The sequence below is a fragment of the Notolepis coatsorum genome, assembly GCF_963971535.1.
Source record: "Notolepis coatsorum genome assembly, chromosome: 14".
Classification (NCBI taxonomy): domain Eukaryota; kingdom Metazoa; phylum Chordata; class Actinopteri; order Aulopiformes; family Paralepididae; genus Notolepis; species Notolepis coatsorum.
The window spans coordinates 95,540,110-95,552,092 of record NC_140178.1 but is presented as its reverse complement, the minus strand read 5'-3'; positions in this window follow the sequence as shown (position 1 = coordinate 95,552,092).

The window sequence follows — 11,983 nt, the reverse complement described above, 5'->3', positions numbered from 1 at the left end:
CAGTGCACTTTTTGTCAACAGCTTTAACAAACAGATAGCTGCTATCATGTTTCACTCTAGGCAGAAAATGAACAATATTATGGGGGTGGAGAAAAGAAAAAACAAACTAACATAAATAGTACATACACTATGGCTATGGTTAGACTAGTGTATTCCTGGCGTTTTTGTATACGTTTTTGACGACGTTTCATGTCCTATCTACACAGAAATGCGTTTTTTGGCGTTTTTTTTGTGGATACGGCTGAAACGCAAAATTGTGTTTGCGTTTGGAGATACGCAAAAAAAACGCTTCGACAACAGCGTGTAGTCAGCACGGAGCAGTTGTTGCGAAAACGCCCATGCGCAGTAGATACCATCTGCGTGCCCTTCCTGTGTACAGTGTGTGTGTTTGGGACAGAGCTCCGTGTCCCAAATAGCTTCAGCTACCATGTGTTGTCAAGTTATTGTTATAAGGACCCCAGTCCAAGCTACAACAGTCTGCATTCCCTTAACAATTGTTTGTATTGAGCCGTATTGTATTGTACCCATATGCAATATGTTAAATAAAGTTTACATCCATTCATTCTGCTAGCATTACCGATTGCATGAGCAGCTGGCTAACGTGAGCTATCAGGATTCAGACCCTGTTAGCTCAGAGTTCCTCTTTCAACTTAAGAAGCATTAAACAAAATGGCCCAGTCATCTATTCACCTTTGTTTAATACACACAGCGTTGTCTCTAATGTTATCTAACTACTGATAGCTCGCGATATCATCAGTTTTGATGCTGGCTAAGTAGCGTGAGCTAACGTTAGCTTCTAGCCACAATGCTATATTGTTATAATGGCATACTCCATTGACGTTAGCATGCAGCTAACAATGCTACAATGCTACCGATCGTTTTTTAGCCTAAACTATCTGCTCTTGGTGGTCACTTGTGTTGATGTTAGTTTTGTTTCATCAACAAATGACAGGCAGAACACACAGTGAATGTATCCGTTTTGTTTATTGCACTTTTATTAGGCTTTGCTGAAAAATTATTGCTGCATTGAGTAAAGCAAGATGGTGGCGCGGCATAGGCGCCTGCCTTATTGACATTTTCTTTTGCTGGAGCTTCCACCAGGAAGTGTATTGGCACATTCGTTCTGATTGGTTGAAATTGCCTTCATGTTTGCCACCTACTGCCACCTACTGCTTTGGCAGTGTACTACATCAGTGTGCTTGGCTGACAAAAACGAAAAAAAAACGAAAGTGTGACTCGAGGCGCATGACGTCGCGGCGATACGCGGCGATACGTATAAGAAAACAATACGAAGATGATACGAAAGGTGTAACCTCAGCCTAAGAGGGAAAAGATCACCTAGAGCAGTGGTTCTCAACCTGTGGGTCAGGACCCCCAGGGGGGGTCCCCACATGATTTCGGGGCCATGGAATGTTTTGTGAGTTACATATCGCTGCTGGCGGGACAAATCCTCATAACTCCAAAAACCCAACTTTTCAGCAGATGAAAGAAACGAACACAGATTTGAGGGCGAATATAGAGTTACGAGGTTTAGACAGATGATTGGTTAATTGTGTAGACTTTGTAAAACCACACACACATGGAGGATGATCTACTGAGTTAATACAAAATTAAATTTTAAAAAATAAAAAAATATGGAGTTAGGTATTGTCCCGCCAGCAGCGATATTTAAATACATTTGGTCATTTAGCTGACGCTTTCATTAAAGCAACTTACAAATTGTGTACAACAAGTAGAGAGTATATATTTTGGTGTTTATTTGATTATTGTTTCACTGCCTTTTATTTATTACGTTTCCACAGTTCTTTCCTCATACTTTATTAACATTTTGTACATGAAGTAAAAAATAAAAATAAAAAATAAATAGTGCCGATGTAGCTAGCTATTGTTGCCATGTTCTTGTAGTGTAGCTTGCTACATTTCTCTGGGGATAGCTTCCATTGTAGTTGAGCTATATTTAATCGAGAGTAACTTGTAGTGTAGCTTACTACATTTTCCAAGTAGCTTGCCCATCATGGCTTATGACTGTTTCACAGTCCTTGCTCTCCTTCTCTGCTAGACCTACACTGTACATCCAGAAGAGATTCCTTCAACTTCCTGTTGTCTATCTCAATTATGTCTACTTTGTTTCCCATGTATTCAACCTTTCCTTTCAGCTCAGCATTATCCTTGACCAGCTCATCAATTTGTCTCTGACTGAACTCCAAGCTTTCTTTGAGGCTCTTAATTTCCTGCATCATCAAGTCCAACATATCCAGTTTATCAAGTCTGTTATTGATGACCTGTAATGTTAGATTCATGTCAACCTCTCTTATTGTCAGCGCTTCCTCCAATGAAGCTTCTGTCGTGAATTGTCAAAATAAACATGTGTGAACTCCCAGGAAATGTACAATTATACCAGACGAAATGCTGATTGTAAGTGGTAAAGTGGGTGTCGGTAGATTTGGCACAATGCCTAAGGCCACTGGTAGAAATCCTTCCCCCGCCACAGCACATTCTGAAGGAGAAGGACACAAGTCTTTTATTATCTTTAGAACAGATGGGTTTGTCAGATAAGGAAGTTAAAACCATAAAGACACTCAAAAGGAACTCAGTTGGGACGGAGGTCAGTAGATTATCTCAGAGGATACGGCCTTAGGTCAACGTAAGGGTCTGGCCTTGTGTTTATGGTATTAGAGCAGCTGAAACAATCATTGATCCTGAGAAAAGGGCCTGTGGGAAACAGATCTGGGTTCAGCAAGGACCAGAGAATAATAAATTAGAATGTACTAGAACAAGAAAACATATTGATCTATTAAGAGGTAAATTTGGCTATAACTGATCACATTAGCAAATAAGATAGAATGCCTGAGTAGGTGAAAAGGAGAAAACGAATTGCCTAAAAGTTTAGAGGACAGATAACCAGAGAATAAAACATAAGCAATCTAAAGACTAATCAACTTGATATAAAACTAGACAAGATACTAAGAGTGTTCAATAAAGCTAAAACAAAGAAAGATTACTTTAGAGAATAGGAATACAACCAGTATGATAAACAATCAAATATAAGGTTCAATTAAAGTTACATGGGGACAAAACTCAAGGAAAGACTTCCATATACGGGGACGAAATGCTTAAAATAGTCAGTATGTAAATAGTATCATGTCCCTTTAAAGAGTCAAAATGGCCGAGATCACGTTAAGCCAATAGAAAACAGTGACGCCCCTAGCTATCGTCACTAGGACGACGCGGGCAAAAGGGGCAGAGAATTGTCTTTATCTACAGACGCTGGGGAGAAAACAGGATCGCAGCAGGAGAAGAGAAGACAAAACGAACGCTCCCAGCTCCCAGGATCACGGAAGACCAGGGTTGCCTTGCCAACCAGCAGCAAACAAAGGACGGGCCTCGTGTTGCCGAGACAACCAACAACCAAACCGGAGAAGACGCTCTGAGCTCGGCACCAGCCGATCAGGCGACATGAACTGACAGCCAACCCGAAGACGATGATTTTAGATATCGAAAGGAAATTCAGTACTTGTTTGATTCATTTAGTTTGTGTTTATTGGAATGGAATAAACACAGCTGTCTTATTCAAAAACATCTCGTCCGTGCTTCCTTCCTGCAACCGAACCAAATTGAAATGCAATTAACGCAGAGATGATGGGAATTTCCACTATACGATCACCGAGATGATAGACATTAATGAATTACACTTCACTTCCTCTGCATCTTCAATGTCAGAACGTGATATTTTACTCAGTTTGGGCTTAATACAGTCTGTAATCTTCTGTGACTTTGTCTGAATGTTAAGTTTCACAGGCTTCTGTTGTGACATGTTGATATTGTCGTAATGTTTGTCTATAAAATGCTCCAGCTGAAACAGCTGTTCAGATGGATCCAGTGTGCTATCCCTGTGCAGTATTTCAGAACAAGAAATGCCCCTCTACTTAAACAGTTAAACTGGCCTGATGGTGAATCCTGGGCCTGGCCTGATGGTGGTAGCTGGGCTGGTGATGCCTGGGCCTGGCCTGATGGTGAATCCTGGGCCTGGCGTGATGGTGGTAGCTGGGCTGGTGATGCCTGGGCCTGGCCTGATGGTGAATCCTGGGCCTGGCCTGATGGTGGTAGCTGGGCTGGTGATGCCTGGGCCTGACCTGATGGTGAAGCCTGGGCCTGGCCTGATGGTGGTAGCTGGGCTGGTGATGAAAGTCAGGGGCGCTTGACCCTTTTTCCTGGCCAGAGAAAGCCAAGTCCTCTACTGAACTCCTAACCTAAATTGTATTTGATTAGCCATGTTTTTTAACTATATATTTGCATCAACCATGAAGATCTTAACTATATATTTGCATCAACCATGAAGATCTGACCATGTGCATGATTCACCTCTCCGGTTCCACCACGGTATCATCCTAGCCTATAGCCGACTCATCTCCACCACACTGCTCACCACCTACACAGACAGACTCCTATCCTCTACTCTCCATGGAACTAGAGGTTGGCAGGGAAACAAGGTGTTTCATAATGTCAATGATATTGCGTGCTGTGATGTAAGCAGATGAGTCATCATGTGTAAGCACTGATACCAGTCAGCTGACCTGCTCTTCAGTCACAGATACCATTCTAGACCAGGATAGAGTTTTGACTGATGCTTGTCATGGACATTTTTCAACTAAAGCATCCCCATATAAATATTGGTTGCATAACAGATTCTCTCGTTCTGCAGATTTACTCTGTTCAGGAACACTTGTACATGACGTCCGCTGTTACTCTGTACTTTTTTGTATCTAATGTGTCTCTTTTATATTGCACCTTGCTCTTGCTTTCTTAAATGTACAATACCGTTTTCTGTCATTTTAGTGTATTTTTACTTGTTACTGCATTGTATGTGTTTTTATCATGTGAAGCACTTTGGTTTGGCTTTTAGTCATTTGTAAATGTGCTATACAAATAAAGCTGACTTGACCGGTAGACAGCAGTTACATCAAATAATAAGATATGATAAGATATCAAAGATATGATATCGGGCATCAAAGCAGCATGGGGAGGGGGAGGGGTGGTACAGGTATGGGCAGGGTAATAGTAGATGTGTTATGGTTTGACACCGACCCCAAACGCAACGACACAAGAGAGTAGGATTCAGAGTTGCCAAATACGAGGGCTTGTTTATTTGGTACTAAGAATAAGAGAAACAGGGAAAGCAGGTCAAACAAGACAGGTACAATGATCAGGGGGCAAAGTTCTGCTGCTCTGCAGCTTCTCCCGTGAGGGTTGTCTTGGGAAGCAGGTGTTGACTTCTGAACCGCTCTGCAGAATCCTCTCGGCGGGTTCTCAGATGTTGTGGCGAGACCGAGAGAGGGAGAGAGGGAACGAGTCAGTGACAGAGCAGTCTTAAACGAGCAGGAGAACAGGGTGTACAATTCTTCGTGTTAACAACACAGTGAGCACAGTTCCAAACACAGCCCAAGTGAATCTCTTCGTGTTAACAACACAGAGAGCACAATTCCAAAAACAGTCCCAGTGAATATCTTCATGTAAACACACAGTGAATATCTTCATGTAAACACACAGTGAATATCTTCATGTAAACACACAGTCCAATTGTGAAATAATATCTTCGGTGTGAGCAAACACACAGTGGATATCTTCATGTAAACACACAGTCCAATTGTGAAATAATATCTTCGGTGTGAGCTAGCACACAGAGGGAGATGGTAGATCCCAAAATATCATTCCAAAAAGGAACAAGCAAAAATAGATAAATGGCTGGGTGAGTGACTGTCTGACAAAAAGGTGGTAGTCTTCAGTGTAAGTTTACACACGAAAAACGGAATAGGTCAAGAACAGTCAAATAGATAACTCACCCAGACGAGATGCGTAATTGGAACTGGAACAACAGTGGAGGCGAGCGCGCGCCACAGGAGCAGGTATCCAAGCGAAGGCTTCTAGGAATTCCTGGAGAACAGCACAGAGAAAAAAAGCAGCAGCAACAGCAACGGGGAAAAATATCCAGAGACAAATCAAGGCGACAAAACAAGACGATCCAACAACTTAGGGTGGGGAAAAACGGGGTATAAATAATGAGGGATCGATTGATTGAAAAGCGTGGGGAAGTGAGAGAACCAATCAGCGACGTCTCTGATGACGTCAACGGGGAGAAAGCAGTGACAGCTGGGGAATGTGATTGAAAAGCGTGGGGAAGTGAGAGAACCAATCAGCGACGTCTCTGATGACGTCAACGGGGAGAAACGTGTGAACGAGGGGATAGAACCACTTGACAGAAAATGAATGAAAACAAAGCGAGGGTGGTTAAAGGAACAGAACGAGTGAGAGGGCAAGGAACAGAAACCTCACAGTACCCCCCCCTCCACGGGAGCCACCCGGCGACCAGGCCGACCCGGCTCGTCAGGATGGGCCCGATGGAAGTCGGTGATCAAGCCGGGATCCACGATGAGCTGCCGGGAGACCCAGCTACGCTCCTCAGGGCCGTAGCCCTCCCAGTCCACCAGGTATTGGAACCCCCGGCCCCGCCGACGAACGCCCATCAACCGGCGGACCTGCCACTGGGGGTGACCATCCACTAGCACAGGAGGCGGCGGATCAGGAGCTGGAGGCATAAGGGGACAGAGGGAGACGGGCTTAACCCGGGAGACATGGAACACAGGGTGGATGTGCATGGATGCAGGAAGCTTCAGGCGCAGGGCCGCCGGACTGAGTACTTTCAGGACCTCGAAAGGCCCGACGAAGCGGGGGTTGAGCTTCTTGGCCGAGGACCGTAGCGGGAGGTCCTTCGCGGAGAGCCACACCCTCTGCCCAGGGCGGTAAGTCGGCGCGGGAACCCGGCGCCGGTCGGCACCACGACAGGCGCGCTCAGATGTTCGGAGCAGCGCGGTCCTGGTGATCTCCCAAACTCGACGGCAGCACGGACCTGCACGGAGGGAACTGCCACTTCCGTCTCCAGTGCGGGAAAAAGAGGGGGCTGGTAGCCTAGGGAGGCCTCAAAAGGGGAGAGGCCGGTGGCGGAACTGACCATTGAGTTGATGGAGTACTCAACCCAGGGAAGGAAACGGCTCCAGGAAGCCGGCCTCTCGGCTGCCACACACCGAAGAGCAGACTCCACGCTCTGGTTCATCCTCTCCGTCTGCCCGTTTGTCTGGGGGTGATAGCCAGAGGAGAGACTGACCGTTGCCCCCAATCCCTTGCAGAAAGCCCGCCATACCTGGGAGGTGAACTGGGGCCCCCGGTCAGAGACGATGTCCTGGGGAAAGCCGTGAAGGCGGAACACGTGGTGCGTCAGGAGGTCCGCCGTCTCGGCTGCTGAGGGAAGCTTGGAGAGGGCCACGAGGTGGACCCCCTTGCTGAATCGATCCACCACAGTCAGAAGGCAGGTGTTCCCCTGGGAGGAGGGTAGACCAGTGACGAAGTCGAGCGCCACATGTGACCACGGACGGCTTGGAACGGGAAGGGGCTGCAAGAGCCCGGAGGGTGCCTGGTGAGAGGCCTTGCTGCGGGCACAGACCGCGCAGGCCAATACGAACTCCTTGACGTCGTTCCGCATGGTGGGCCACCAGAAACGACGAGCCAGGAAGGAGAACGTGCGATGGACGCCTGGGTGGCAGGCGAACCGGCTGGTATGGCCCCACAGCAGTACCTGGGACCGGACAGAGTCGGGGACGAAGAGACGGCTCCTAGGGACATTGCTTGGAGCACGTTGGAAGCGAAGGGCACGCCTCACCACACCCTCGATGCTCAAGGTGATGGCTCCAACCACTCGGGCCTCCGGGATGATGGGAGATGGGACCTCAGAGGGTGGAGCCCCCTTGGAGTGCATCCGGGACAGAGAGTCGGCCTTCGTGTTGCGGGAACCGGGGCGGAAGGTCAGCGAGAAGTCGAACCGACTGAGGAAACTGGCCCATCTCGCCTGCCGACCGTTGAGGCGCCTGGAAGCGCGGATGAACGTTAGGTTCTTGTGGTCCGTCCAGATGGTAAAAGGCTCCTCGGCACCCTCTAGCCAATGACGCCACTCCTCCAGCGCAGCCACGACCGCCAGTAGCTCCCGATTGCCGGTGTCGTAGTTCCTCTCGGCGGGGAGGAAGCGACGCGAGTAGAAGGCGCAAGGATGTACCTTCTGGTCGGAAGGAGAACGTTGGGATAGGACAGCGCCCAGACCAGAATCCGAGGCGTCCACCTCCACGATGAACTGTCTCTTGGGGTCAGGGTGGAGCAGGATAGGGGCGGAAGTGAACCTTCTCTTGAGGGAGCGGAACGCAGCGCATGCCGCTGGGGACCAGTCGAACGGCAGAGCGGGGGAGGTCAGCTTGGTAAGAGGCTCCGCCACTTGACTGTAGTTCCGGATGAACCTTCGGTAGAAGTTGGCGAACCCGAGGAAACTCTGTAACTCCTTCCGAGTGGTGGGTTCCGGCCAATCCTCCACAGCCTGGATCTTGCGAGGATCCGCTCGGGTCAAGCCCTTCTCAACGATGAAGCCCAGGTACTCGACGGAGTTGGAGTGGAAACGGCACTTCTCCGCCTTGACGAAGAGCCGATTGTGGAGGAGGCGCTCCAGCACCCTCCTGGAAAAGATAAGAATGTCGTCCAGGTACACCACCACGAACACCTCCAGCATGTCACGGAGGACATCGTTCATGAGTGCCTGGAATACCGCCGGGGCGTTGGTGAGGCCGAACGGCATCACAAGGTACTCATAGTGGCCCCTGGGGGTCTTGAAGGCGGTCTTCCATTCATCGCCCTCACGGATACGGACAAGATGGTAGGCACTTCGGAGATCCAGCTTGGTGAAGAACGAGGCCTGGGTCAGTGGCTCGAAGGTGGAGCTCATGAGAGGTAGGGGGTATTTGTTCTTGATGGTGATCTCGTTGAGCTGACGATAGTCGATGCAGGGCCGCAGGTCTCCATCCTTCTTACCAACAAAGAAGAACCCGGCTGCCACCGGGGAGGAGGAAGGCCGAATGAGTCCTGCTTCCAATGACTCAGAGATGTAGAGATCCATCGCCTTCTTCTCCGGGACAGTCAGACTGTAGAGGCGGCTGCCGGGAAGGGGAGCCCCTTGGCGGAGGTCGATGGCGCAGTCATAGGGGCGGTGAGGTGGAAGGGCCTGAGCCCTGGTCTTGCTGAATACCTCCATGAGGTCGTGGTACTCGGGAGGAATGGACGAGGGGTCCGGGGGCAACTCACCAGCCGGTCTCCGGGGCGGGGGACAGGACGCCGCCTGCAGACAGCGGGCGTGACAGGAGGAGCTCCAGCCCCTGATGGTACCGGAGGACCATGCGATGTGGGGCTCGTGCAGCGCGAGCCAGGGCCTACCCAGGACCACCGGGACAAGGGGGGATTGGGTAATGAGGAACTGGATTCTCTCGACGTGGTTCCCAGCGATGGTCAGCACGACTGGGCCGGTGCGTTGAGAGATGTCGGCCAGGCGGTGTTGGTCCAACGAAAAGATCTCCAAGGGCCTCACAAGGGCCTCAAGAGGTATGTTGGCTTGGGTGGCAAACTCGAAGTCGAGGAAGTTCTCGTCTGCCCCAGAGTCGATGAGGGCCTCCACCGTGGCACGTTGGTCCCCCCAGGCTAGGGTGACGCTCATCAGATGGTCAGGTGGTGCGCGGCGCTGGGACTGGGAAAAACGGCTCACCAGGATCTCCCGGGGTCTTGGTGAGCCCGATCTTTTGGCCGGATAGGGCAGTCGGCGAGAAAGTGTCCCGTACCTCCGCAGTAGAGGCAGAGACCGGACCTGAGCCTTGCTTGACGCTCCACCTGGCTCAGACGAGAGTGTCCCAGTGGTATGGGTTCCTCCTTGCGCACCGGACGGGGAAGCCTGTTACCATCAGTAGTGTTGGGGACGGGGCGTCCAGGAGTCCGGGGTGCCTCTGGAGGTGACAGTTGGGTCCTCTCGTGCCTTCTCTCCAGGAGGCGTCCGTCAATACGGATGACAAGGCTAAACAGCTCCTCGAGGGAGTCGGGCACCTCCCTGGTAGCGAGCTGGTCCCGAACTGCGTCACTGAGCCCCCTTATGAAGGTTAGGCGAAGAACAGGCTCGTTCCATCCGCTCTCCACCGCCGCCAATCGGAACTCCATGACATAGTCCGTCACCCTGCTGATCCCTTGTCGGAAGGTCCCCAACCGGGCTCCAGGGTCCAGACCTCGGGCTGGATGGTGGAACACCCTGCGGAGCTCCGCCACAAAGTCTGGGTAGGAGAACAAAAAATCTGCCTCCATTGCCCAGGAGGAAGTGACCCACTGGGCAGCATGGCCTGAAAGTAGGTTGGTTATATAAGCCACTCGGGACCCATGAGCAGAAAAACGGCTTGGTTGATGACGGAAAACCAACTCACATTGCATGATGAATGTGGCACACTCCTCGGGATTACCGTCGAACAGCCGTGGGACGGAGAGATGGGGTTCCCGAGGTGCGAGATCTGCTGGGGCTGCGGGGAATGTTCCTGAAGGGTATGAGAGATGAAAAGTGTTAACGGCGTCGCCCAGCGAGTTAAGCTGAGCGAGAATCTCGGACTGTTGTCCCGCCATAGCGGCCATAGAACCCTGCATAGGCAAGACCTGGTCCCTGAGGTCTTGCACCGCAGCCGCAGCCCGCTCTAATTGGAGACCGTGATCCCTGGTCAACTCGACTTGAATAGCAAGTGCGGTCTTGACCCTCTCTGTGTCGGCTGGGGTCGTCATATTGTTGGTTGGATCGTAATGTTATGGTTTGACACCGACCCCAAACGCAACGACACAAGAGAGTAGGATTCAGAGTTGCCAAATACGAGGGCTTGTTTATTTGGTACTAAGAATAAGAGAAACAGGGAAAGCAGGTCAAACAAGACAGGTACAATGATCAGGGGGCAAAGTTCTGCTGCTCTGCAGCTTCTCCCGTGAGGGTTGTCTTGGGAAGCAGGTGTTGACTTCTGAACCGCTCTGCAGAATCCTCTCGGCGGGTTCTCAGATGTTGTGGCGAGACCGAGAGAGGGAGAGAGGGAACGAGTCAGTGACAGAGCAGTCTTAAACGAGCAGGAGAACAGGGTGTACAATTCTTCGTGTTAACAACACAGTGAGCACAGTTCCAAACACAGCCCAAGTGAATCTCTTCGTGTTAACAACACAGAGAGCACAATTCCAAAAACAGTCCCAGTGAATATCTTCATGTAAACACACAGTGAATATCTTCATGTAAACACACAGTGAATATCTTCATGTAAACACACAGTCCAATTGTGAAATAATATCTTCGGTGTGAGCAAACACACAGTGGATATCTTCATGTAAACACACAGTCCAATTGTGAAATAATATCTTCGGTGTGAGCTAGCACACAGAGGGAGATGGTAGATCCCAAAATATCATTCCAAAAAGGAACAAGCAAAAATAGATAAATGGCTGGGTGAGTGACTGTCTGACAAAAAGGTGGTAGTCTTCAGTGTAAGTTTACACACGAAAAACGGAATAGGTCAAGAACAGTCAAATAGATAACTCACCCAGACGAGATGCGTAATTGGAACTGGAACAACAGTGGAGGCGAGCGCGCGCCACGGGAGCAGGTATCCAAGCGAAGGCTTCTAGGAATTCCTGGAGAACAGCACAGAGAAAAAAAGCAGCAGCAACAGCAACGGGGAAAAATATCCAGAGACAAATCAAGGCGACAAAACAAGACGATCCAACAACTTAGGGTGGGGAAAAACGGGGTATAAATAATGAGGGATCGATTGATTGAAAAGCGTGGGGAAGTGAGAGAACCAATCAGCGACGTCTCTGATGACGTCAACGGGGAGAAAGCAGTGACAGCTGGGGAATGTGATTGAAAAGCGTGGGGAAGTGAGAGAACCAATCAGCGACGTCTCTGATGACGTCAACGGGGAGAAACGTGTGAACGAGGGGATAGAACCACTTGACAGAAAATGAATGAAAACAAAGCGAGGGTGGTTAAAGAAACAGAACGAGTGAGAGGGCAAGGAACAGAAACCTCACAAGATGGACGTTAAAACAGGCGATACAA